The sequence below is a fragment of the Tursiops truncatus genome, chromosome 12 (genome assembly GCF_011762595.2).
Source record: "Tursiops truncatus isolate mTurTru1 chromosome 12, mTurTru1.mat.Y, whole genome shotgun sequence".
In the NCBI taxonomy this organism is placed as follows: domain Eukaryota; kingdom Metazoa; phylum Chordata; class Mammalia; order Artiodactyla; family Delphinidae; genus Tursiops; species Tursiops truncatus.
Genome location: NC_047045.1, coordinates 50392547 through 50419606, shown reverse-complemented (window position 1 = coordinate 50419606; position 27060 = coordinate 50392547). Strand labels below are relative to the sequence as shown.

The following is a 27060-nucleotide window of genomic DNA, read 5'->3' as shown; positions in this document are numbered from 1 at the left end:
ATTTTTGTTTTTATTTCCATGACTCTAGGAGGTGGATCAAAAAAGATCTTGCTGTGATTTATGTCAAAGAGTGTTCTTCCTATGTTTTCCTCTAAGAGTTTGATAGTGTCCAGTCTTACATTTAGGTCTCTAATCCATTGTGAGTTTATTTTTGTGTATGGTGTTAGGGAGTGTTTTAATTCATTCTTTTACATGTAGCTGTCCAGTTTTCCCAGCACCACTTATTGAAGAGACTGTCTTTTCTCTATTGTATATCCTTGCCTCGTTTGTCATAGATTAGTTGACCACAGGTGCGTGGGTTTACCTCTGGGCTTTCTGTCTTGTTCCATTGATCTATGATTCTGTTTTTGTGACACTACCGTATTGTCTTGATTACTGTAGCTTTGTAGTATAGTCTGAAGTCAGGGAGTCTGATTCCTCCAGCTCCGTTTTTTTCCCTCAAGACTGCTTTGGCTATTTGGGGTCTTTTATGTCTCCATACAAATTTTAAGATTTTTTGTTCTAATTCCGTAAAGAATGCCATTGGTAATTTGATAGGGATTGCATTGAATCTGTAGATTGCTTTGGGTAGTATAGTCATTTTCACAATATTGATTCTTCCAATCCAAGAACATGGTATATCTCTCCATCTATTGGTGTCATCTTTAATTTCTTTGATCAGTGTCTTACAGTTTTCAGCATACAGGTCTTTTGTCTCCCTAGGTAGGTTTATTCCTAGGTATTTTATTCCTTTTGTTTCTATGGTAAATGGGAGTGTTTCCTTAATTTCTTCTTCAGATTTTTCATCATTAGTGTATAGGAATGCAAGATATTTCTGTGCATTAATTTTGTATCCTGCAACTTTATCAAATTCATTGATTAGCTCTAGTAGTTTTCTGGTGGCATCTTTAGGATTCTCTATGTATACTATCATGTCATCTACAAACAGTGACAGTTTTACTTCTTCTTTTCCAATTTGTATTCCTTTTATTTCTTTTTCTTCTCTGATTGCTGAGGCTAGGACTTCCAAAATTATGTTGAATGATAACAGTGAGAGTGGACATCCTTGTCTTCTTTCTGATCGTACAGGAAATAGTTTCAGTATTTCACCATTGAGAATGATGTTTGCTGTGGGTTTGTCATATGTGGCCTTTATTATGTTGAGGTAGGTTCCCTCTATGCCCATTTTCTGGAGAGTTTCTATCATAAATGGGTGTTGAATTTTGTCAAAACCTTTTTCTGCATCTATCGAGATGATCATATGGTTTTTATTCTTCAATTTGTTAATATGGTGTATCACATTGACTGATTTGCGTATATTGAAGAATCCTTGCATCCCTGATATAAATCCCACTTGATCGTGGTGTATGATCCTTTTAATGCGTTGCTGGATTCTGTGTGCTAGTATTTTGTCGAGGATTTTTGCATCTGTATTCATCAGTGATACTGGTCTGTAATTTTCTTTTTTTGTAGTATCTTTGTCTGGTTTTGGTACCAGGGTGATGGTGGCCTCATAGAATGAGTTTGGGAGTGTTCCTTCCTCCACAATTTTTTGGAAGAGTTTGAGAAGGATCATTGTTAATTCTGCTCTAAATGTTTAATAGAATTCAACTGTGAAGCCATCTGATCCTGGATTTTTGTTTGTTGGAATATTTTTAATCACAGTTTCAATTTCATTACTTGTGATTGGTCTGTTCATATTTTCTATTTCTTCCTGGTTCAGTCTTGGAAGGTTATACCTTTCTAAGAATTTGTCCATTTCTTCCAGGTTGTCCATTTTATTGGCATAGAGTTGTTTATAGTAGTCTCTTAGGATGCTTTGTATTTCTGTGGTGTCTGTTGTAACTTCTCCTTTTTCGTTTCTAATTTTATTGATTTGAGTCCACTCCCTCTTTTTCTTGATGAGTCTGGCTAATGGTTTATCAATTTTGTTTATCTTCTCAAAGAACCAGCTTTTAGTTTTATTGATCTTTGCTATTGTTTTCTTTGTTTCTATTTCAGTTATTTCTGCTCTAATCTTTATGATTTCTTTCCTTCTGCTAACTTTGGGTTTTGTTTGTTCTTCTTTCTCTAGTTCCTTTAGGTGTAAGGTTAGATTATTTATTTGAGATTTTTCTTGTTTTTTGAGGTAGGCTTGTATAGCTATAAACTTCCCTCTTAGAACTGCTTTTGTTGTATCCCATAGGTTTTAGATCATCGTGTTTTCATTGTCATTTGTCTCTAGGTGTTCTTTGATTTCCTCTTTTATTTCTTCAGTGATCTCTTGGTTATTTAGTAACGTAGTGTTTAGCCTCCATGTGTTTGTGTTTTTTACGTTTTTTCCCCTGTAATTCATTTCTAATCTCATAGCGTTGTGGTCAGAATAGATGCTTGATATGACTTCAATTTTCTTAAATTTACTGAGGCTTGATTTGTGACCTAAGATGTGATCTACCCTGGAGAATGTTCCATGCGCACTGAGAAGCAAGTGTAATCTGCTGTTTTGGGATGGAATATCCTATAAATATCAATTAAAACTATCTGGTCTATTGTGTCATTTAAAGCTTCTGTTTCCTTATTTATTTTCATTTTGGATGATCTGTCCATTGGTGTAAGTGAGTTGTTAAAGTCACCCACTATTTTTGTGTTACTGTCAATTTCCTTTTTACAGCTGTTAGCAGTTCCCTTATGTATTGACGTGCTGCTATGTTGGGTGCATATGTATTTATAATTGTTATATCTTTTTCTTGGATTGATCCCTTGATCATTATGTAGTGTCCTTCCTTGTCTCTTGTAACATTGTTAATTTCAAGTCTATTTTATCTGATATGAGTATTGCTACTCCAGCTTTCTTTTGATTTCCATTTGCATGGAATATCTTTTTCCATCCACTCACTTTCAGTCTGTACGTGTCCCTAAGTCTGAAGTGGGTCTCTTGTAGACAGCATGTATATGGGTCTTGTTTTTTATCCATTCAGCAAGCCTGTGTCTTTTGGCTCGAGTGTTTAATCCATTCATGTTTAAGGCAATTATCGATATGTATGTTCCTATGGCCATTTTCTTAATTGTTTTGCATTTGTTTTTGTAGGTCCTTTTCTTCTCTTGTGTTTCCCACTTAGAGAAGTTCCTTTAGCATTTGTTGTAGAGCTGGTTTGGTGGTGCTGAATTCTCTTAGCTTTTGCTTGTCTGTTAAGCTTTTGATTTCTCCATCGAATCTGAATGAGATCCTTGCCAGGTACAGTAATCTTGGCTGTAGGTTCTTCCCTTTCATCACTTTAAGTATATCATGCCACTCCCTTCAGGCTTGTAGAGTTTCTGCTGAGAAATCAGCTGTTAACCTTATGGGAGTTTCCTTGTATGTTATTTGTCATTTTTCCCTTGCGGCTTTCAATAATTTTTGTTTGTCTTCAAGTTTTGCCAATTTGATTACTGTGTGTTTCAGCATGTTTCTCCTTAGGTTTATCCTGTATTGGACTCGCTGCGCTTCCTAGACTTGGGTGGCTATTTCCTTTCCCATGTTAGGGAAGTTTTCGACTATAATCTCTTCAAATATTTTCTTGGCTCCTTTCTCTCTCTCTTTTCCTTCCGGGACCCCTATAATGTGAATGTTGTTGCATTTAATGTTGTCCAAGAGGTCTCTTAGGCTGTCTTCATTTCTTTTCATTCTTTTTTCTTTGTTCTGCTGCAGTGAATTCCACCATTCTGTCTTCCAGGTCACTTATCTGTTCTTCTGCCTCAGTTATTCTCCTATTGACTCCTTCTAGTGTAGTTTTCATTTCAGTTATTGTATTGTTCATCTCTGTTTGTTTGTTCTTTAATTCTTCTAGGTCTTTGTTAAACATTTCTTGCATCTTCTCGATCTTTGCCTCTATTGTTTTTCCGAGGTCCTGGATCATCTTCCATATCATTATTCTGAATTATTTTTCTGGCAGGTTGCCTATCTCCACTTCATTTAGTTCTTTTTCTGGGGTTTTATCTTGTTCCTTCATCTGGTACATAGCCCTCTGCCTTTTCATCTTGTCTATCTTTCGGTGAATGTGTTTTTTGTTACACAGGCTGTGAGATTGTAGTTCTTCTTGCTTCTGCTGTCTGCTGTCTGATGGATCTCAGCTTGGATTTTAAATTCCAAAAGCTTGGGCCATTCTTTCTATGTGACATCTTTTAGAATTCACCTCTTACTGAGTTGTATGTTTCATGATTTAACTAGTAATTGGCTTAACTGCACTGTTATTTTAATTTTATGTCTTTTTCTGTGCCCATCTCTTAATTGTGAATGTGTCCTTGACTTAATATTCTGTAAGACAAGATATTCTAGCTACCCTGTTTAAAAATAGCTTTACTGAGGTATAATTTACATACCATACAATTCTCCCATTTGAAGTATACAATTCACTGGTGTTTAATATATTCACAGAGTCATGAATCCATCACCACAATCAGTTTTAGAACATTTACATTACCCTCAAATTAACCTGTACTCCTTAACTGTCATTCCCTAACTGCCCCACATCCTCCATTCCAAGGCAACTATGAATCTACTTACTGTTTCTATAGATGTGCCTATTCTGGATATTTCCTATAAATGGAATCACACAATATATGATTATTTTTTTGTCTGGTTTCTTTCATTTAGCACAAAACTTCTTCCCAGGTTCATTTATGTTGTAACATATTCACTACTTCATTTCTTTTACTGTAGAGAAATATTCCACTGCATGTACATACCACATTTTATTTATCCATTCATTAGTTGATGGATGGGCATTTGAGTTGTGTCCACTTTTTGGAATACTGCTACTGTGAACATTTGTGTATGTTTTTGTGTGTCCACATGACTTCATTTCTCTTGGTGCATACCTAGGAGTGGAATTGCTAGATCATATGGTAACTGTACATTTAACTGAGAAACTACAAGAGTGTTTTCCAAAGCAGCTGTACCATTTTACTTTTCCACAACCAATGTATAAGGGTCCTGATTTCTCCACATCCTTGTCAATACTTGCTATTATCTGTCTTTGTGATCATAGTCATCTTAATGGGCGCCAAGCAGTATCTCATTGTGGTTTTGATTTTCATCCTTTTTTAAACATAACTTCCTAAAAGTAGTATAAAGTACTTATTAAAAGAAGTTCAAAATGTCTACAAAGGTTATATGGCAACTAACCATTAGAAACTGAAGGAAAAAATTGCACAATGGAAAATGCAACCATGTTTTCAAAACCTACCTTTTAAAATTTAGAATGAAAAACACGTAGTAGAAAATTTATATTTAAAGTATACTCAAACTTAAAGGAAAAAATCTTACAGCATAATCTGTGTGATAATGATGATGATTCTCTGAATGAACAATATGCTAAGCATTCACTAGTCTGTATAAGACCCTTTGCCAGAAAGAATACAAGAGACACTGTCAAGTGAATTGTGATAAGTAATTCCAAGCAAACTTTAGCCTATTTCTAAAGCCCTTGGTCAATGTTTTGAACACCCTTAATACTCTCACAAATCAGCAGTATTACGATGTTCATTATTCCTATTATATCTTCCTAATGCGTGTAGGACAGTGTATGTATAATGTACTTGTGGTAAATGTGAGATAGATTAATTGAAAAACTGATAGCTGGATATAGCAGATGATCCCTTTGCCAGGGAGCATTTAAAATGAAAGACAAGAAAGAATCATGAAGTAATGGGCTTTGAGTAATAGGAAGGTATCCACCATGCAGCATTTGACCCAACCATAGTGTTTTCATTTCTTCTCCCAAAACCCTACAGGCTTATAATGAGTGCCTATATATCCTGATTTGCTTGTGCAGCCCTGGGTTATTCTTATTATCCTGTTGTCATCATTAATATCTTTCCCGTCCACTCTCCAAAGTCATCTGGAAAAATATTAAATTACATTTTCATCCTATTTATAAAAGACCTCCTATTGCAGTGAGAAATATGTGAAGAGGATACAGTGCCTGAAGAAGGGAAAATGTCAGGAATTAGGCAGGTCTTCAAATGAGGACTCTGTTTTAGATGGATAGACTAAAGAACTAAGGAGAGAAAAACCTAAGCTGATGCCCTATTCTGAATGGTGTCAGATTTCCCCTTAATGGGCTTTCTTTGTGTGCCTATGACTCCATCCCAGGTATGCTCAGAAACAGGTATATCCACCTGAGAGATCGTGTGGAGGTGATACACAGGAGCACAAGCATCCTGATGGAAGCACTGGATTCTGTATTTTGAAACCTATTTCCAAGCTGTATTTGACAGAAGTGAAGAGATTGTTAAAATCTATCATTTGACAGAAGTGAAGAGATTGTTAAAATCTATCTCTATCAAGATCTTTCTCAAAACTATAGTGGACCTGGATATACAGGTAGTTCCTTGGATTGGGCTCTAAAGAATTGTGGTGGCTGAAGCAGCAACTGACCTTGTTCTTTCCTCCTCAGGCTACTTTAGCAGGTAATTAATTAAGAGGGGGCGCTGGTGGGCAGGACATGGATTTTTTCTTCTCCCAAATCAGTGGGAATTAGAACTAATCCAAACTCCTCAGGCCTGGTTTGTTATCATGGTTAGTGGCAGGTTCTTGGTTGTAATTTTCAACAACTTCCAAGATTTACTCTAAAAAATTGTAGTTGTGGGCCATGAATCAAGTAGAGAATTTACTTTTTTAGAGCTTTGCTGTCTGCTGCTTAGATAATTAGTGAGATCCTATTATATGTCACACATTTAGTCACCTGGTATATAAGCTGGAAATAATTGTTGCACATATTTTAACTTCACTTTGAATTACTTTCATGAATTGCATTTGCTAATTTGCTAGATGATTAGAGAGTATGTGTCTAGCAAAGAAGTTATTCCTAAAGGAAAACAAGCACATTAAGAATCCCATCTCTCACTCTCAGAATTTTCACATATGTAAAATTAAACAGATTCCCCCTATATATTTGACTTTGGATTTAGTAAAAATATCACCTTTTAGGAGTAATAAGAATAAAGTAGGGGGAAAAATGACTAATTTCTCTCAGTCAATGATTTTAAAACCATGAGCCATGTGTCCTGCGTGAATGGACAGTTGCTATTGCTACTCTCTCTGGAATGACATAGGCACACTCTTCAATGAGATTTTTTCACTAAAGGACCAAGATTTTCAAATATATACTAAGTATTTAGCTGTTATTAAAAAAAAAAAAACTTCAGAGATTTAACGGTGGAAAAACTCTTCTGCCTATATATTAGGGAGTTGTTATCTGAATTTGAGACTTTGAAAATGGACTTCTATCACCCTGGTCGTGTGTCCTGAAAAATGGCAAATACTATGCTTTTATGGAAAATTGTATGTGCATTCTAAATTTTAAAATTGCCTTATGACCCATTTGTGGTTAACAGTAAAACAATGAGAATGAATGGAGCATCTTACTTTCTCAGAGTTAATATTCTGCACTGGTTGTTACTGTTTTCTCTGTAAATGTGTGTATGCTTCAATCTCGCATTCAGTTTTGGATGCCTGAGGATTGGAGAAGCTCACCATAATAGAGAGAAAGCAAGAAGTAGGAACATGTTCATACTGGTTCATACTGTATTATTCTGATTTCATCTGTCACTTGCAAATGAATATCATCTAAATGAGTCTAAAGCTTCTGCCAATGTAGGGTTAAAAAGGGCAGAGAACACAAATTCAACAGCATAGATGGCAAATAGAGCATAAAACTTAATTCTGAGATAAACAGAAAAGTGAAATGGAAAGAGTCACATTTTCCATGTCTTCTGATTAAATAATGGAAAGAGAAGGGGTCATCAAATAAGATCTTGGAAACAGAAGATGCTGAGTGTGAACTATTTTGAAATCCTATCCAAACCCCAATATACATGTACAGAGAACAAGTATCTGTGTGTTCTGTTAAATGGTTGTGTGGTTTCAGGATTTGCTCCAGTTGCTGCAGTCAACAGTTCTGAGTTCTATCCTCATCCTGTGCCAAAAGGACATCTTTGTGGAGACTTGCAATGTGCCCTCAGCACGAGTCTCTGTCTGTAGTCCCCAAATCACTTTCAGTGCCATGCATATCCTTAGGGCAGCACACCCCTTCTGAAAGCACTTTTCTCGGGTGCTTTTGTTATGTTCTTACCATCCGTATCTTAGTTATGGTGGATTCCGGTTCTTTGGGAGACTCTAGTTTGACTCATGGAAAAATGTTGAGTTATGGGTAGCGAAGAAGGCCACATTCTGAAACCCTAAATGGTCACGTGGTCTCAAATTAAAGTCAAACCTGGGTTTTCAGTGCTTTTAGTTTCTTCTAAGTTTAAAAGATGGAAGATATCAGGATAAAAGTTGACTATTACGATTGGAAATATTTTCTAATATGATTAATTTTGCTGTTGATTAACACTAAGTTCCTTAATTTGGTGTATATTTTTTAAAATATTCTCACATTTTATATAAACTTGTATGAGTCTAAAAACAATAACAACAAAATACCTGGATCTGTTGTAACCTGCCTAACTTATTACCTTAAATGAGAAGGTAGACTATCCTTCCACCAGTACCTACTTCATAAATATTTAAGTCCCTTGCTTGAAGATGAACACTGCACTTAAATGCTATGAAGGATAAAACTATGAGTCCATTTGAATTTAATATTTAGAGGTGATCTAATAGAGAAATAACATGTCTTGGGCACAAATACAAACCAAACATGGCTTAATTCTTAATAATGAAAAAATGGGAGAATATTCATTGTGTTGGTTCTGTTTTGTTCAGCCTAATTGCCGTAAATCTAAAAGTTATGTCTATACTTATTTTAGTTCTTGAGCTATAGGTTGGTATTGATGGGAAATGTCTTGTAGCAAAATGAGTTCATTTTATATATCATGCTTCTGTGAGGGCAAATCAAGCTTCTGTAATAATCATCAAATAATTCCAACTCTCTGTTGTTAAGAAGAAAGGAACAAAATAGCCTTAACTTAGTATTTCCTCTTTCATTATTTTTACTTAAGCCTACATGTGAGCATTTCCTTCTCCCAAACCTTTACATCAGCAGTTTCCCAACTTGCCTTGCCATATTGATTTTATACTTTTGTCATTAATCATATCTGTCAGATTTTTTTCCTAATGGATGGACAACTTTACAGATTGATTTCCATCTCCAAAGTGTTAAATTTCCTTCCATTCCCAGGGTTCAGTTCACAATGGTGTTCACTGAAAACTGCTATGTCAAAATTCTGGGCAAATTGATTGATCTTTTTGAATCTCAATCTTCTCATCTGTTAAGAAAAAAACAAGATCAAAACAGACTATATCTACACTCCCCATAGCTATAAGTTAAGTATGTATAACATGTGACTAATGTAAATGAATATAACAAATCTCTCAGGATTTATAATCCCACAAGTTTTTACTACTTGTGGGAGGTAGTCAATAATATAATTTAGTCAGTAGATGGCACTGTTTATTATAGTATTAGGATTAAGAAAGCAGTCACTGAATGTCAATTACCTCACCTGATTAGGGTCCAGGTGGGAGAGGAGGAGGTTCTGTTCTTACATAAGAGAAGACATAGATTCTTTAAAGGTTAGAGTGACCTTGAGAAGGAATCTAGTCTGTCTTCCTGGCTCATTAGACCTCTACAAGGAAAATTCTATTTCAGATATTTTTCAAACTGGAGGATATGTTTAGCATCATTTATCCCTTTCAAATTTGAAACACTCAAGAAATCTTGTATCCAAATTGCATCTTTTTTTTTTTTTTTTCTATGTCTTTGTATTTGGTCCTGAGTAAAATTAGGAACAAATCTTCTCATTCTTTTCCTGTAAGATGCCTCCAGGCGTATAGGGAACACTATTATTTTATGCATGTACTTTTTCTTTCTTGGGGCCTTCAGCCTGAAAAACACATCAAATTTGGGGGAAATGACTATCCACAGTCTAATGTATGAATTCTAATATTACAATACTATCTTGAATTCTAACATACCATTATATAACATGTAAAATCTAGTATCTATAGAAGCATTTAGTTATAAAATAATCAAAATGTGTAAATGTTTATAGGATACAACATTATATACATAGCATTCCCATTAGCTGTAACCAAATCAAATCTTTTGGAGAAATTTATAGATCAAAAAAACATATTATAATTCATAACTATTAAGTACAGAATGTTGCTTTCAACTACCATCTCTTAATCTTTCCCTCATTTTGCTGTTTCTTCATGAATTTAAAAGTTTCTAAATTAGAATAAATTAGTAATTAAAGTACCATATAAGTGAACACTATTAAATAAATATTCAGAATAGTTTTATTATAAGTTCAGAGGATTAACCATCTTGGACAATAAAATATTACTTTTTTTCTTTAAAAATATCAAGGAAATATCAGTGTACTTAACTTTTTATAATTCTTTTTCTCTCTACTGTATTTTAAGTCTCTTAAAGTCAGGGAATATGTTTCACTTATACATGAATCCAAAGAACCTTGGAAGTAGTAGCTTAATAAAGATATACAGTGGTACATAATAAATATTGGTTGAATGAATACTTTCACCCAAGTTAATTCAATTGTTCAGGAGAATTATCAACTACACCGAAAGTATAGTTTCAGTAACTATTATGTCAACATTTGATTTCCCTGTGATGTCTACTTATCATTGTGTGTTAAGACTTTTTAGTACCTATCTTTGTGTTGTTAATAAAAAGTAAAAACAAGGATAAAGAAAGGCACTTAAAAATTAATCCTGTATAGAAATGTAATTAGATTAAATAATTATCTTTTATCATCTTTTAGTTATTATGAATATATTCATTATATCATATTATTCTGTACAAAATGTTTTTTTCAGACATATTACTTTACACATTTTCTTTGTGTTCTCTTACAATTATATGCTTACTTATTATTTTAAATTATTTGGAAAACATTGAGGGTTTAATTTCTTCATTTGTTTCATTTTGTTTGGGGAATTTCATATTACTTGTACATTTTACTGTTTTGAAAGTGTTTCTTAAACTTCACCAATAGTCATTAATTATAGGATCATATATGCACTGTAATCTTTATTCTATACAACTCCTGAGATTATGTCACAAAGGACCCTCTGCAGGAAACCTAATATATCTGATTAATAAATGTACCTATTACTTAAAGAAATCACTTGGTATCCTGTGATATCATTTGGTATCCTATGAATATAGTTAAAATAAATAGACTTAGCCTCTTTGAGGAGATATACAGATGGCAAGAAATATATGAAAATGTGTTCAATATCATTAGCAAAATGCTAATGATACCATGATGAGGTGGCACCACACACCTATTAGGACAGCTAAAGTAAAAATAGTAAAAATAGTGACAGTACAAAATGCAGGTGAGGATGCAGAGGAACTGCATCTCACACACATTACTGGTGAGAATGTTACATGGTATAGCCACTCTGGAAAACAGTTTAGTTTTCTTAGAAAGTAAACATAACGCTTATCATACAACCCAGCACTTGCAGTCCTGCACATTTATTCCAATAAAAAGGAATGAACTATTCATAATACAAAAACTTGGATGAATCTCAAGGGCATTATTCTGAGTGAAAAACAATGTCTAAACATCACATATTGTATGATTTCATTGGTATAACATTTTTGAGATGACAAAATTATAGAGATGGAGAACAAATTAGTGGTTGTCAGAGATTACAGATGGTGGTAGGAGAGTGCTTTAAAAGGGTAGTGAGAGGAAAGAGATCTTTGTAATGATGGCATAGTTCTGTATTTTGATTATGTTGGTCATTACCCAAATCTACACATGTGATAAAATGTCATAGAGCTATACACACACATTGTACTAATGTCAATTTTTCTGTTTTTGATATAATGCTACAGTTATGTAAGATGTAACTATTGGAGAAATTAAGTGAAGAAGACATGGTACTTCTTTCTTTTGTCTTCCCAACTTCCCAACGAATCTATAATTCTCAAGATAAACAACTTTAAAAAGTCATTTGCCATCTTGTTTTAAATTCCAAAACAGACAGTATAATATTTTTCCTTTCTTTCCTCAGTACTATTTTTAATTATTTTATACTTTAAATGATTCTCTTCTGGTGGGTTTGTTTCAATACTTGCTAGATTAAGCTATCTTGGCCGTCTCTTCTGCTTTTGAAGTAGTGGTGAAGATTAAGAGTATGTGGGAGAAATTTTGCAATTTCTTTACTCAACAGCAAGGATGGCTAATACACAGAGTATGCTGACGTTCATTGGGAAAGAAACATGCCATGTAGGAGTGCTTATTTCTAAGATAAAAATTTTAAATGTTTTCTCTATTAGCTGAAAGAGTGATGACTGTCCTTTTTTGGAAATATAGACCATTGCTTTTGATGATTGTAAGCAGGACACTATAAAACTAGACCTTCCTTCCCATTCCATGTTATATAGTCAAGTGTGAACAGAGAAAGAAACCGTTAGGAATAAATCTTCCATTTATTCCCCAATCAAATTATGTACAGTACAATGAAATTCTTTACATTTTTATTTGGCTCACAGATGTGTCTGGAAGGAACCTGACTTGCAGTTCAGGATGTCTAGCCATAAATTATTCTCTTCCTGATAGTGTGATACAAAGGATATGGATTTTAACTACTGATTCTACTGCTAAGGACCCTTGAAAAACACTATTCTGTCTGAAGAACTTTTGAAGTAAAAATGTGAGATACTTATCTGCCACTCACAGATACATAGCTTAGGTCACAAGTTTGGAAAATGCTATCAGTTGTATGCCATTAGATCTGCAATAATTTGTGATTATTCCTTACTATCATCCCGTAAGTGGTTGAAGTTATTCCTGCAGTCACTCACAAAAACTAAAATAACATCATCTTCAGCCCAAATTATAATAAAATACTCACTTAATTAAATATATTTGTCCATGAATATTTGACCTAAAATTATTTTTATATTTCTCTATAAACATATGTAAAATAACTTTATGAGCTAAAATATACTTTTAAAAAACTGTCTTACAAGCCTTTTGCAAAACCTGTTGACGCCTCTTTCTATATGTTGAAGCAATTCTCTATACTTTCACTCTTTTCTTCTTATTACTGAAGTCCAGAAGTGAGTGTATATTTTAACAAATACTTCTTCCAGCTTCAGGTCTATTATATACTTTACATGAGCCAAGGGTATGGTATTGTACTTGTACCTGTCTAGGTCTCGGTCTTTATTTCCATCATGTCCTACGTTTCCTAGTGAGCTCCCTGAGGACCAAGCTCAGGAGCACTGTCTATAGCCCTGAGTATGAAGTGGCCTGCATGGTGAGTATTCAAGATGAATGTGGTATTTATAATTCTGCACTTAGAAATTTAATTTATTTCAACTGAATACTTCTAAAGGAATTTAATTTATTTTAATTAAATTCCTTTAGAATTATTAGTTCAATACATGAAAGGAGAAGCTGTGTGACGTGCAACAATACTCTACTAGAGACCAAAATGACCTAAGAAGCATGGCCAGGAGGCCAGAGTGGCTCAGCCTTCCTCACCTTGGCTCAGCCTTTCTCGCTGTAACTGCAATACTGCGTACACTTCAACAATCTGTGCTCCATCTCCACTCACCCTTGTAGACTGGAAAATAACTGGACTTAATCCTATGCCCGTATAAAATAGGAAATGTGTTTCTCAACTCTTTAGCCCATGTCTCCTTTCAATAGGTTGAAAAATCTCATCCCTTTCTTTGAAGTTAATTGAAATACCCCAAAATTAAGATGACACACCCACACAAACTCTAAAGTCATTAAACTGCTAAATATGATGTTTCAAAGTTGTCCACGACCACTAGTCTTGATTCTCATATACACACATTGATGTAAAAGACTCTAAGCTCACTCCATAAACCAACCTTCACTGGCATCAATGACTGAGAATAGTTGTTGAGTTGGAGCGTTGGTTTGAAGTGCTGTTGCTTTTTCAGAATCTTAAAATGTGAATAGTGAATACACATGTGAATACTGTAATATGACAAATGCCCCAGGGCTCCAAGAAAGAGGCAGAGTGTGAAGTATAATAAAACCTGAATGGTTTTTCAGTCCAGTCAATCAAAAAGGGGCCTGACTAGTTCTGCAGGTCATCAGTTTTCTCATTGCCCTCTTCTAGGTTATACCATGAAGCTCACAGGGTTTGCCAACATTCATTGACCAAAGAATTCAATAAAATACTCCTTATTATATTTGTTATATTATAATTATTATAATATATAATTATTATAATAATTCTAAAATTTATATGGAACCACAAAAGACCCTGAAGAGCCAAAGCACTTTTGAGAAAAAAGAATAAAGCTGGAGGTATAACACTCCATGACTTCATACTGTACTGCAAAACTACAGTAATCAAAACAGTATGGTACAGGTACAAAAACAGACACATAGATCAATGGTACATAATAGAGAGCACAGGAATAAATTTACTAACCTATGGTCGATTAATCTATGACAAAGGAGGCAAGGATATATAATGGAGAAAAGACAGTCTCTTCAATAAGTGGTGCTAGGAAAACTGGACAGCTACACGTAAAAAATGAAATTAGAACATTTTCTCACCCCATATACAATAATAAACTCAAAATGAATTAAAGACCTAAATGTAAGACCAGAAATCATAAATCTCTTAGAAGAAAATGTAGGCAGAACACTCTTTGACATAAATTGTAGCAATATTTTTTTGAATCTGTCTGCTAAAGCAAAAGAAACAAAAGCAAAAATAAACAAATGGAACCTAATTAAACATGAAAGCTTTTGCACAGCAAAGGAAACCATCAACAAAATGAAAAGACAACCTACTGAATGGGAGAAAATATTTGCAATTCATATGACTGGTAAGGGGTTAATAGCCAACATCTATAAATAGCTCATACAACTCAACATCAAAAACAAACGAACAACCCTATTAAAAAATGGGCAGAAGAACTGAATAGACATTTTTCCAAAGAGGAAATGCAGTGGTCAACAGGTACATGAAAAGATGCTCAGCAACGCTAATCATCAGGTAAATGCAAATCAAAACCACAATGAGATATCACCTTACACCTTACATGATTATCACCTTACATGATTAGAATGGCTATAATCAAAAAGAACACAAATAACAAATGTTGGCAAGGATGTGGAGAAAAGGGGATCCTTGTACACTGGTGGTGGAAATATAAATTGCTACAAACACTATGGAAAGCAATATGGAGGTTCCTCAAAAAATTAAAAATAGAATTGCTGTATAAATCCAGCAATTCCACTTCTGGGTATTTATCCAAAGACAGTGAAAACACTACTTGAAAAGATGTATACATCCCCATGTTCATTGTAGCATTATTTACAATAGCCAAGATTTGGAAACTACCTGTGTCCATTGATGGATAAATGGATAAAAAAATTGTGGTACATATATACAGTGGAACCTTATTCAGCCATAAAAAAGAATGAAATCTTTCCTTTTGCAACAACATGGGTGAACTTTGAGAGCATTATGCTAAGCGAAATAAGTCAGAAAGAGAAAGACAAATACTCTATGATTTCTCTTGTATGTGGAATCTAAAAAAAAAAAAAGAAGCTCATAGATACAGAGAATAGATCGTTGGTTGCAAGAAGCAGGGAGTGAGAGATGGGAGAAATGAGTGAACTGGGTTGTTGTTGGGTTTTTTTTTGGTTTTTGGTTTTCGGTTTTGTGTTTTTTTAGTTTAAATAAATTAAATAAAAATTTAAAAGAAAAAAAAATCTATATAATTTTCTGAGTTTTAGTACATGTTCCTCCTAAGAATGCAATGAGGTTGATGTTTGCAAAAGCTCTTAAATTCTGAAATATAAGAGGAATGCTTTTCAGCATTGAAACCCAAAGACCACCTAGACACAGTGTGGTGAGCAGACAAATGATAATCTCTTATGACAAATCTAAGATATGCTTTGCCCAACCATATTAAGCTGTTGGAAGAGTCACGTGATCTGGTTACTTGAAGCAAAACCTACACTGTGTTATGCTACTTTTCTTAGGTGGAAGTCATGCCATGTTGCAGGAAGGTGTGTTTAATGTTTCATTTCTAATTACACCCCTGAAAAAGTTATTCCATACATATCATGCAAGAATCTGACTGCAAAAGAAAAGAAAATTCTGGGCTTCCCTGGTGGCGCAGTGGTTGAGGATCTACCTGCCAATGCAGAGGACACGGGTTCGAACCCTGGTCTGGGAAGATCCCACATGCCACGGAGCAACTAAGCCCGTGAGCCACAACTACTGAGCCTGTGCGTCTGGAGCCTGTGCTCCGCAACAAGAGAGACCGCAACAGTGAGAGGCCCGCGCACCGTGATGAAGAGTGGCAGTGGACCCCGCTCGCTGCAACTAGAGAAAGCCCTCACACAGAAACGAAGACCCAACACAGCCAAAAATAAATTAATGAAAAAAAAAATTTCTGACTTAAGAAGGCTGGATAACATTTACCTGTTTGGGTATGCATTTCACCACACCCCATACCTTCTTATTTCCTTTTTCTTCTAATATAGAGCATGTGCTTTCATTTCCCAATTTTGACTTAAAATTTTATGGCAATAATAATTCATTACATTTACTTAGAACGAGAAATTCATCTAATGACTCATGTGTAAAGAGATGCTTACGAAATAAAAAATCAGTGAGCATGTTGTACCATCCAAGTGCCTCCAGAGTTACTTAGACTTGTCCTAACTGATGCTGTAAACTTTGAAATAAAGCAGACTGCAGAACTTCTGTGGTTTGTGACCCCTTCCAAAATATGGCAGAATTTATAGTCATTGCATGTGAAAACTTATATAATTATCATTATCATTATAATTTTTTCTTGTAACTAAAATTCTGAATGAGCCCAAACATAGACTTGTGAGTTCATTTTTCTATAATACAAGAAAATATTAGAATGTTTAAAGGATTAAGTTGTATACAATTTCTGATTGTGTATCTTAGTGCTTAGAAGACTCTTGACTTTTAAAAGAAGGGTAAAAATGCAACCATCTACTATAGAAATTTTTCTTGACATCTTGGCTTTTGGGGCCTATCAATCTGAAGACAACTATTTATTTTTAATACTAACAAATCTGAATTTGGGATATATCTTACAATGATGGTATGTTAGCGCCCTATTGTAATTTAATTGGTAGTTTTTTTCATGCCTTACAACTGATGGTGTCTTAACTTTGGTGAAATATTGCAGTTGTTAAGATGGATGAATTGATCTGACTTATTAAATCCCTTTTATGTTACTTTTATGTTTCTAGTAAACTTCTTTCACTTTCTGTCCTGTATCATCCTCTGGCCTCAGCCCGTTGTACCTTACCTCTGGGCCACAATTCTCCTGCCTATAAAATAAAGGGGATGGAAGTGGTTTCCAATGTCCCTACATTTTGAATGTGCTCTGATTTACTTCTTTGCTGACTACCTAATATCTTTGTCTTTCCTGAAGAGGGCATCCGCAAGGGCACAGTGGATCCCTCCAGTTCCTTAACTGAACACAATACAAAATGTGATGGAGGTAGGTGGGAATAATTAAGGGGTAGGCTTTCACTTAAGTAAAATACAGCTTAGATCCGGAAACACAATATATTTGCCTACATTTATCTCTGATAGTCTTAAAGGGTAATCCCTCTACGTGATCCAGAATTCTGGGAAGATCTATGGGAATTTGTGAGAAAGTCAAAAACTATTCTTATTCTTTTTAGGTCAATGGAGAAAATATTAAAGAGCTAATGATCTTCGTTTGTTCCTTGATTTCTTTGAGAAAGGACCTGAGGGTCACCACCAAGCTCTGAGAATGAAGGAGGTGAGGACTAGTGTAAGTGTCATTCTACACCACAGTCAGGTAATATGGAACTCTTCTTATAGACTGTTGCCGATTTGTGTTACTCAAGCCAGAAATTGGATTCCTCCCTCCTTGTTTGTAACTCCTCACATCAAATCAATTAGAAATCCTATTGATTCTAATTAGCAAACATCTCCCAAAGCTTTCTACCTTTCCCCATCACCACCGTCACTACCCTGATTCAGACTACATCATCTCTCATCTGGGTTATTACAACAACCTTCCAAAAGGTCTCCACGTATCTAATCTTGCTTCCTCTTGTTCATTACAATGAGGCTATTGTATCTGAAAGCTTTTTGAAGCATGAAACATATGTAAAGTACTTCCTGGAATAAAACCTCAAAGCCACCTAGATACAGTGTGGTGAGCAGAATTATGGGCAAATCTCTAATGCCCTTTGGGTTTTATAAAGTTCAGTGATTCTTTATTGCTTTTAGAAGAAAGTCCAGGGTTTTTTTAACCCAGCTTCCAACATTTTTAATGTTACAACACATTAAAATCATAATATTTAAGTGGCTCACAGGAATACCCTGAAGTGGAGGGATTTGAAGAGTCTACACTGATACTGGACTTTTAAAAAAAATCATTACATTTTATCTAGGTCATAATTACAATAAGAAAAATAAAATACAAAGTGTTAGGGAAGAAACTAAATAGTTTTACTTGTATAAATCTTTCAAATAAAATATTTTAAATTTTTTCTACTAAAATTTTTAAATCTGTAAACAGATTACAACTTTTATGTTAAAATTTATGTCTTAAGTGGCTTCACCAAATTTCTAATCAAGACTTTTTAATGATGACCTCTCTGAAATCTTGACAGATCAATCTGTAAGAAACATTGGTCTCACAAAAAGTAGCTAATGACAGAGATGTGTTAAACACTCTTTTTATATTGATGAAAATGACTTTCTCATCATTAACCAGAATTTGGATAACTTGAGCTACTTACATGGTCCTTATTATACTCAATTCTTCTTAAACCTAACAGCTCTTTCTTTTCTTTCATTGATCAGCATCACCTCAAAATTTCTGATGGTAATGCAAAATGATTTCTAATTCAATAAGACTTTTCATTTCAAAATTTCAAAATAATCATGAAATTTTTCCTCAAGTTGCTCCAACAGCCTGTACTAGTCAGGGTTCTCCAGAGAAACAGAACAGAACCAACAAGATATTGTACATATATGGAGAAGGAGAGAGAGAGAGAGAGAGAGGGAGAGAGAGAGATTTTTTTAAGGAACTGGCTCATGTGACTCTGGAGGCTTGGTGAGTGCAAAATCTGATGGGGGAGGAAAGCAGCCTGGAAACTCAGGAAGGACTTGTGGTTCAAGTCCAAAGGCAGTTTGCTGTAAAATCAGAAAGGTAATTTGCTGATTACATTGCACATGTAATGGGTGGAGGTCATGGGGTGGAGGTCACACTTTTGGTTGAGTCAAGCCTTCAACTGATTGAATGAGACCCACCTACATAATGAAGGGCAACCTGCTTTACTCAAAGTCCATGTTTTTTAATGTAAATATCATACAAAAACACCCTCACAGAAACACCCAGAGTAATGTTTGACCAAATATCTGGGCACTGAGGCTCAAGCAAGTTGGCACATGAAATTAACTACCAAAACAGTCTTAATTAGTCTTAGAATTCAAATTATGATTCTGACTAAATATTGCTAATGAGAAACTTCCCCTTCCAAAAGAAATTTTTTTCTCTGAATTTGTAAACTTTATGAGTACATATTAATAGAATATTTATATGGTCCTAGAAAGTTTTAAGTTTACTTAAGTGCTTTAAAAAGTTCAGTTAAGTAACCTTTTTTTTGGAGCCAATAACTTGCATTTTATTTTACTTTTGTTATTGCTCATGAGTATCAAATATAATCCAGGACTAAACAGTACAGTGAGGTAAAAAGTTGAGAAATTCTCAAATATGGAGTAAAATATCTTAAATTTAAATCCCATGCACAAAATTCAGAATGACAACAAGATTTATGGTTAGACCGTGCTTTACAATGTGACTGAGGTTCAGAAAAGTTAATTAAGGGACAAATGTAGAGTCAGAATGGCAAACCCCAGGGATGAAGAATATGGGCTTTGCACTCACACAGTTTGGGGCCAAAACTTTTTTTGGAGCTAAAGTTTCCTCACCTGCCTCACAGGCCTGAAATAAAAAGTAAATAAGAAAAAAAATACACAGTCCTCAGCACAGTGACTGATGCAAAGTAAGTGTTCAACAAATAGAAGCTGGTATAATTTCTGTTTATATATTCTTTTCATTTTGTTTATCATTATCTTTATTATTACCCTAATTAAGGGGCTGGGATTTGATCCAGGGAATACTTTTGCTAAAACTCATTTTCAGTAAACTATTTCTCAAGCTGGTATTTCTGTAGAACTGATCAGGAACTAAATACTACCCGAGGAGAATAAAAAAGGAAGTGAATGAAAAAAATTAATACTAAGAAAATAAATACTGCAGTCCATATCAATCACCTCATAAAAGCCTCTTATCACCAAGATAAGAGTGGGTGGAGACACTTCGCTAAATTACTATCAAGGCATTGTGGTAGCATTTGTATTAAGTGTGCCAGAAAAGGAAAATCTTTTTCCCCCCTGTACATTCACCTCATTCATCTCTACAGCTGCGGAAAAAATATTAGTAAATCTGGTCTTGAAGGGCAGAGGTGAGTGTTTAAGCCCCTTTTAGCACCAGCTACAGTTCAGAAACCCTCCATCAGCAACACCAAGTGACTCTTTTCTCTCTTCTGACCATTTCTCTTCTTGGCCTCTGTTTAGATTTTTCTTTATCACAAGTGCTGGGCTATTATGAGTGCAAGACCTATCATATTTTGCTCAAATCTTGTGGTGGTTACAGTGGTTCTTGCTCCTGTTCCTGAAATTGCATTTCTGATAACTCAAATTAGACCTCTGGGCATGGCTCATTCTGACCACAGCTAGTTGTCATTTCATATTTCTATCTGTGAGAGGTAACTGTCTGCTGTCTTCAAAACCAACAATCAAATAAAATTCTTTCTCTTTCTTTTAGATGTTTCTGGTATATTCCTGGGAACTGTGGAGAAATGAAATATGAAAGACATGTTTATGGGCTTTATTCTAGAGCACACAGGATAACAATTGCATGAAGCCAAGAAGGACAGACGTGTCCCTACATTCATCAGGTTGGTAGTAGTTCCTTACAAGGTGGAAGGCGTTGTGGTAGAAGCTGTGAATAACAAAAAGCTGTGTTATAAATGTTCCCTGCTGTCTAAGCCTGAGAATCAAATAAGGTCACTCACTGAAGTAAATGGTACATACACTAAGCCTTGAATTATAGGTTCAATGTCAATCAGTGATGATGATTGGGGAAAAAAATCTCACATGGAGGGAAATACAGGGTAAAAAAGAACAACGCAGAACCAGGGAACTCTTAATAACAGTTTTATTATAATGCAGTGGAAGAATTAAAATTATCAAAAATAAGTCTATAAACATGAGCTGATAAATTCTACAAAAGGTATTGAGTTTGTATTTGGGAGAATTTTGAAAGTGTTTTTTAAAAAAGAATTGGCATAATCAAAGAAACGTGCCACATTTATAGAAAGATTAAAGTAGTATTAATGGCAACAAAATTTTAGAAGCATAGATTTGGAATGAGAAGTTGTTCCATCTGTGAGCAATTGCCCAGTTTTGAATGCTTACAGTTTTGAACTAGTAAGTTGAGAATTTAGAAGAGAACATGAGTGTGATAGACACTAAGATCCTCCAGGACCTAGTGACTTTTATAGGTGAAAACAAAGAGTGAAAGTCACCTCTGATAATTCATGAATGATCAAAATATAGCCAGTACCACAAGAAGTCGGAAGACTTGCACAGAAGTTGTGAGGAGTGGTATGTGGACAAGGGCAAGGAAAGGAAGAATTGAGGTTTAACAGCTGGTCCAGGTAGGAAGAGAAGTAAATCTGAGGAGAAAAAGTCAGTAGAAGACAGAAATGTAAGCCTCATCTATGTGGAACTGATTATTAAAGCCATGAGCACAGATGGTATCACTGGGAAAAGAAGAGCATATGAGAACAAAAAGAACTTACATTTTTTGATCACTTTTTATATATTAGAGCCTGGCTTTGGTATTTCATATATAGCATTTCATTTATCTAGTGTAAAAAAATCTTGAAAAATGTCCAAAACAGGCATGAAAAAAGAGGAAAAGGACATTGAAGGAGAAAGAATAGTGGGAGGAGAAAGGAATAAAGGAAAACAAAATTAATACGTTGTCATATTACCTAAAGCAAAAGGAAGGAAGAGAGGCAGAGGCTGTTCTGCATTGGCAAATTCTGAGTGGGGGGCAACGGGAGGGGAGCATTGAAGATGAAACCCAAGATTAGGTTGATTTTTAATGATCTTTGAGATTCATGGCATAAATTGTGAGGTTGAAAACAAGATTTCAAGGCCTTAAGAATGAGCTTGTAAAATGTTCATAGTAACCCATGAGAGACTAGTGTCTTTTCCTTATAGTCCCTTAGCACTACAGAAAACAATGCAATGTTCCCTGTACTTTATCCCTTGCATCTTCTTCCTTGACTTTGGTCTTTGGTCTAATTTTCGTCTGTTCTTGTGTCTGTGAAAAAGATGGCTCTAGGTACACTGGACCTTTCATTAAAGAAATGATCATAGAACTCCATTTATAAACCTGATACTAAAAATACACCAGTGAATTATTTTTCTTCCTAATGGTTTTGAGCATCTTCTCTGTGTCAGTACTGTTGTTTTGTGTGTACTATCTAATTTATTTTCAGAATGACCTTATTGCATCATTGTTATGATTTTCATTTGTCAGTGAGGCAAACAGAGGCACAGACAGGTTATTTTTCTGATGCAAAAAACTCTCCAAATAGAAATTGGAAGCAGTTTTGTATGTAATGGATTATGTGTCTTTTGCATTTGTGATTTAGATGGATCAGTACTATGGTCCATGATCTTAACTGCCAGTTTATGCTTTGTTCTATTTGTTTCCAACAAACATCAGTGAATACTTTTCACGTATGCCCCACATGGAGAAGATATGATAGCTTTCTTTGTACTGAGAGTGAGCATCTTCAAAAGTGAATAAAAATGGAAAAAAGTAAATGAAACAGATTTACAAAATTAGTAATTTAGAAAAACAAAATATAAATTATTTTAATTAAATATAAAAAAAAGTTTGACAATTAATAATTCTTATATTGTGAGCTTTTTGTCAGTGTGTATTATTGTAGTAATTGAGGTGTTTTGGGGTTTCATATAAGACGCTCTTTCAAAGGTATATTCGGTTTCTCTCTCCTTTTATACATTTATTTAATGGGGTTGGCATTTAACATTTTTCATACATGGCTATATTTCACATTGATGTATTAAATATTGTTGAGATGTTTCTTTCTGTATTTTTATAATCTAGTAGGTTATAGGTTTTTATACCTTTCTTAATTGCTTCTATTGCAAAACTATTTTTAAAAATTGGCTAAATAAAAATAATGTTGTAATAAGGGTGGAGTGAATCTATTGTTTTATAAAATTCTTTCCAAGTTGTTCTCTTCACTTTTGTTTTGATATTCAGTCACAGAAACTAAGTAAACGAAACCTCTCTAGGGATAATAGGAATGTAAAAAATACAGACATGCGTGCACACACACACACACACACACAATGTTCATCTCCTTATAAGACACATTTAGAATATTAGGTGAAGAAAAGTCTTAAGGACAAATACTGATTTTCCCATTTCGGTCTTGGAGAGTCAAGGAGAGATATCTCTTGTTTGTTTTTAGGATGCCCAAGTGTTCCATTAGTTCAGTCAAAGATTTAATCAATCATCCAGATGTTTGAATAATTGTCCAAATGTTTTTGTCAACTTTGTGTGAAATAACTGAATGGCCTGAACTGACTTGAGTTGTTATCTTAATGCATGGCAGAGTTCAACTGAGGAAAGTATTAACTGGATCCCAACCACATGGCCTTAACAGAGAAGTAGAAACTGGTACTCCCACATTCCCATTAAATCCTGGGGTCATGCCTATTCACTTTGGTAAAATTGAACTCAAGATTTAGAGAGGTTCTGCCTCAAGAATCTAAAGACCTAGTCTGAAGGGATCTTTTGAATATTTCTTTAGTTGTATAAAATTTGAAAAAAAATCAAATTGGTTACTACCTTTTATATGTCTTACTTTAGATCAAGTTCAAAGCTGGAAATGTCACTTTAGTTTCCTTAAAATAATTTTTTTTCTAATGAAATTATTAGGATTTCTTAGATTACCAAATGTTGCAAAACGGTGCATGGAATGATAGTGGAAAGAAAGGACGAACTTTAGAAATAAACACATCTGGTTTTGAATCTTAGCTCTGCTATTATAAATAACTTGATGTTGAGTAAGTTATTCGATTTTCCTAATCTTCAATTTTCTCATCTGTAAATTTCAATATTATTGTAAAGTTTAACTATAATGAACATAAAATGGCTAGAACATTATAACTTATAGCTATTATGATTTTCTTAATCATAATAGATACATTTCTTTAAGATGGAATGTGTCATATCTATATGGAATTTTAACTTTATATTAGTGCTTATAATCTTTGTATACTCAGTTTTCAACCTGCAACTACTTGGGGCTAGTATTCATTCATCCATTCAACAAATTTTTTAACACTAACTGTATTCCTAGTACTGTCTCAGTAATGGGGAAACAATGAGGAAAACATAGAAAAAAAAAAAGAAAATAGACATAGTCTCTGTCCAATTAGAATTTGAAATTAATTTGGAAGAAAAACCAAAAAGGTAAATAATCCGATTTTAAAAATATATGATTCTGGAGTGTACTCTACTCGAAAAAGTACAGTAAAAGAAAAAAAAAGTACAGGTACTGTAAGAAAGTAGAACTGAATGGCCCGATTTAATTTGAATTGTTTAAGAAGGGTCTGAGTAAGTGCTATTCAACCTGATTCTTGAAGGGTAAGTGTGGTCAGTAGGTAAATCAAGGGGAAAATGGTAATTCCATGCAGAGAAAACTGATGTGTAAAAGTCCTGAGTCAGGAAAGAGCTTTCTGCATTGAGAAACTAAAACAAGATTGGTGGGGTTGGAAAGTTGGGACAAGGGGTGGCATGATCAGAGGGGAGTCTGGGGTAATGGAAGGGAAAGACAATCAAAGGCATTTTAGAGTCACTCTTAAGCTTAATCTCGAGAGGATAGAACTGAACACTTGCTTTATTTAGCCTCTTTTCACACCTCTTCCACCGAAATCCATGTGGAAGTTAGAAAAGAATATTTTACAGGCTGAATTCTCAAAAACAAGAAAGAGAACTCTCAAGGGACTAGAACATGGAAGGAAACCCTGACAGCAGAAGGTCAAACTGAAAAGAGAAAAGGGAATGCAAAATGTGCAAGAGAAAGTTCTGCCTTAAAAGGTGAGAAAGAGCAAGGCATCTTCATGACGTCAGTAAGTGACACCAGGGGCCACAGAGCCCAGGGCAGCCAACACAACAGTGAGCTGGAGTAGCACAAAGGGGAATGTATAAAGCAAATACTGTTAGCCCCACAAAGGAAAATGGGCAAATTCACAATCACAGCGAGAGGCTGAACATCTCTCTCTCAGGAACCAACCGAGAAACCACCCGCTAATAAAGAGGGATATGGAGGAGTTGTGTAATGCACTTAACAAGCCTGATTGAATAGCTACACAAAGAAGGCTCCACCATACCAAGAAAACTACATGTCATTTTCAAGCACACAGGCTACAGCCACAAAAATTTAGCATGCGCTAGACCACAATGGGAATGTCAGCAAATTCCATAAAGGTGATATTATACAGGCTCCATTTACTTATGCATCAACAATTACAAGAAATTCCACTATTCAAAAAAAATCCCCATATACCAGGAAATCAAGCACACACACACATACACACAACTGCAAATAATTATTAAAGTGAAAATCAATGTGGAACTTATAAACTATTTGGAGCTGAATAAATAAATGAAAAGTGCTACGTAACAAAACTAGTGGAATATGACTGAAGCAAGACTGAGAAGAAAAGATATAAACTTAAATGTGTCTATTTGAAAAGAAGATTGAAAATAAATGATCTTTGCTTTTAAGACAAGAATCTAGGAAAACAAAACAGAAAACAGAAGAAAGTGATTAATATAAATGAAAGCACAAAACAACTAACTCTAAACTTTAAAAATGGATAAGTAAAAACAAAACCCAGTACTTTGAAAAGAATAATAAGTTACTTTAGCAAATATAACCAAGATTTTAAAAATACATATAATTTCAGAAATGAAAAGTGAAACAAGAACAACACAGAGGAGAGCGAAAAATTGTAAGAAAGCAATAAACTGCAGAGCAGTACATTTGTAAGCCTAAATTAAACCGATAATTAATTTCCAAAAGATAAATTTCAAATGTATGTACTTTTCTGAAGCTTATTATAGTTCAAAAATAGGTTTAAAATTAATGGTAATTAAAATATATTCCCAGGAGAATAAAAAAAAAGAAAGAGAGGAGAGGCGGAATCTAGCTAAAAGGTTCCAGGTGAGTAAAAGTTGTGGGACAAAAGAAGTGGTTCCTTTAGGGCATGTTTAGGACTGTAGTATTCTGTGCCAGGCAAGTTTTCAGGGAGAGATGGTAGGAATATGTAATTTAATATTATTTATTAATATTGGTCATTACTGAAACCTCGAAGTCCTGAACAGTCATTCTGCTTTTTTTTTCTGTTCTGGCCCAAATCTCAGAATCTAGGCTATTATGAGGGTGTTTTAATTTGAAGCCCTTGGAAGCTCTATCAGACCTCCAAGAGTCAAAGAAAATAAGAATGGCTTCTAATAGTTCCCTCCCACCCCAATGAGTGCTCAGAATTCAAAAATAACCCTAATAACAATTTTCTAGGCTATATATACTTTCTTAAAATATTTATTTTCCTGGCCCAGGCCCCTCTGACAACTGATATTAATGTTTTAGAAAAGTGCATACAGTCTCAAAAATTGTATGAATTATCATTTATAATTGAGTTGGAAAATGGCGAGACCATCTGATCTCTTTTCCCCGCTAAATAAATGCTTTCTCATGATGACGTGAACTTTGTTATTTAAACTTTTTAGGGGACAAATATGTTTGTTTTTCTACCATCAGGGCTGAGAATGTGCATCTAGAGGTGAATGCATCACTAGTGACTCTGAGCACCCTTCCTCTGTGACTGGGTGAAGTTTACTCAGTGTGTTGGTGGCC

At 34.6% G+C, this 27060-nt stretch overlaps 1 long non-coding RNA gene across 3 annotated transcripts in view; it reads left to right on the top strand.

Moving 5' to 3' along the window:
- Positions 1–27060, top strand: part of LOC109552831 (uncharacterized) — a 137714-nt gene that overhangs the window by 70523 nt on the left and 40131 nt on the right. For 2 of the 3 annotated variants that reach the window (XR_002179740.3, XR_004529244.2), the window contains exons 2-3: positions 17665–17777; positions 20850–20982. This is a non-coding gene — a long non-coding RNA (uncharacterized lncRNA). The remainder of the gene's footprint in view (positions 1–17664; positions 17778–20849; positions 20983–27060) is intronic. The other variant, XR_002179739.3, reaches the window with a different exon arrangement.